The following is a 2,546-nucleotide window of genomic DNA, read 5'->3' on the forward strand; positions in this document are numbered from 1 at the left end:
AAGTTGAAGTATTTAAATAGTATCATCAAATTATATTACTTGGGTACTTAGGGCAGTTTTTTTAAAAGTTTTAAACCAATGGTTTCTAGTAATTCTGGTTTTTTGGGGGGGAGGGGTCCGGTCGTGGGACCTGAATTCTGGGCCTGGGCACTGTTCCTCAAGGCTAGTTCAAGGCTAGCACTCAACCACTTGATCCACAGCGCCACTTCCAGCTTTTTTTTTCTGTTTATGTGATGCTGAGGAATTGAACCCAGGGCCTCAAATATACAAAGCAAGAGTTCTACCACTGAGCCACCTTCCTAGCTCTCTATGAATTCTTAATTGGTATATTATATAGTTCATTTTTAATTTCAATTTAATTTTATTGTAAAGGTAATGTACAGAGGGGATTATTTAGTTAGCTAAATAAAGTAAGGAGTACATTTATTATGGAAGGAACATTGTTATCTCTTCCATTGATTTTTTTGCACACTCAAAAAAAAACTACTGATGCTTTTCCTGTCGCTATTGACCAATGGGTACTATTCTTTCTTCATGCATTTTTTATTATGAAATTGATATACAGAGGGCTTACAGTTATTTAAATCAACAAAAGAATACACTTCATTTTATTTTCTAAATTTCAAATTTTGAACTTAATTATTTTCTTTTGTTTCTTTAGGGTAATTCTTTTTTCAGAGTTGTAGGATTAGTTAATTTAGTTTTGCATAATTTTAACACATGTAAATTATTCAGAGATATATTTTTGCTTTCAAAATAGTTAACATGTGACTATTTAAAAATTATTTTCTTAAATTTTATATGGTTGATGAATTTAAATAAATTTATTTTCTTATAGTTCTAAACATATTTGTCCAGGTAATGAATACTGTATTTTCAAGAAGCACATACTTTATTAAAAAAGGCTGCATTACATGGTCACTTTTTGAAAATATTTATACTTGAATTAAAAAAAACTGAGCTGGGCATAGTGATTTGTGGTTTCTACTTTCTAACTATGGTGGGAAGTGTAAATAGCGTTTGTAATTCGGGAGAGACTGGGAAACTATGAGAACTTATCATAAAATTTCCAGAGTGAGATGATTAGAGATATAGCCATGCCTAGCAAGATATAGAGCACCTGGTTATTATATTCTAAATCTTGAGTTAAAACACCAGTAACATCAATCTTTTGCCAAAATAAAAGGATACATGTTTCAAAATGTTTATTATTTAAAACTTGTTTGCAAATTTCTCATGTCTTTTATTTCTTAATTTTCAATTTACTTAATCTATAAGAATCCAAGTATTTTGTGACTGTTTTATTTCTACTAAACTTTTAAGTAGTATGAGCAATATTATAATTTCATATATTAAAATACTTTTACTGTTTGTGATAATTTGCTCTGTTTAATATGATAATAAAAATATTCCAAGTGTGTGTATGTGGTGTGTGTGTGTGTGTGTGTGTGTGTGTGTGTGTGCTTATGTGGGTTTTGTGTGTGTGTGCTTTGTGTGTACTTTGTAATGCTTGGGAGATCACACAATTGCTTCACATATGTTAGGCCAATGTTTTATCACTGAACTATACTGTCTAGTTATAATACAAATAGTCTTTTAAGTTATGACTTCTTAAAAGTTTCATTCCTACTATGCTTTTTCAAAATTATATATGATAAAATGTGATCCATCTTCTATCCACATTAGCAATTGTTAGTTTTATTCTTTCTCTTATTTCTTTGGAAATGAATTATATTCCTATTACAACATTTTTACATTGTAACATCTCTATACAATGCTTTGTTTTCTATTTTATTTTTTCCATGTTATCTGACTTTCAGTCCAATGAAGAAGGTAACAGTTTTTCAAAAATAAATTCTTAGATTTATGGTCCATAGATTTTGAAAAGGATGCTATGAGATTTTATGAAATAAAAACAGAATCTTAAATGTTTGTATTGGCACTATTGCCTCTCTAGATTTAAAGAATAATCTTAGACTACTACCTCAATCCTTTGTTTGTGTGTATGTATGTTGGTCATCGGGTTTGAACTCTGGGCTTGGGCGTTGTCCATGTGCTCTTCAGCTCAAGGTGAGCACTCTACCGCTTGAGCAACGGCAAAACTTCCGGTTTTCTAGTGGTTTATTGGAGATAAGAGCCTCATGGACTTTCCTACCCGGGATAGCTTTAAACCACCATCCTCAGATCTCACCCTCCTGAGTAGCTAGGATTACAGGCGTGAGCCACCGGCACCTGGCCTACCTCAAACCTTATAAAGAATGATTATCAAACTAAATGTGAGATGTAAAAACTGATAAAACATAAATGTAAAAATTCATGACATCGGATTAGTAAAGGTTTCTAAAAATTTGGCATGGAAAACATTAGTGGCTAAAGAAAAGCAAGAACTGGATTATATCAAGTGATAACCTTTCATAATTCAAAGGACACTATAACAGAAACAAAACCATATCCAACAGATAGAGGGCATATATTTGTTAATGCTACAATGATTCTGAAACTTAAGTATTTTTTGGGAGGGATCCGGTTGTGGGGCCTGAACTCTG

The sequence above is a fragment of the Dipodomys spectabilis genome, unplaced genomic scaffold (assembly GCF_019054845.1).
Source record: "Dipodomys spectabilis isolate Male_0828 unplaced genomic scaffold, ASM1905484v1 ptg000105l, whole genome shotgun sequence".
Classification (NCBI taxonomy): domain Eukaryota; kingdom Metazoa; phylum Chordata; class Mammalia; order Rodentia; family Heteromyidae; genus Dipodomys; species Dipodomys spectabilis.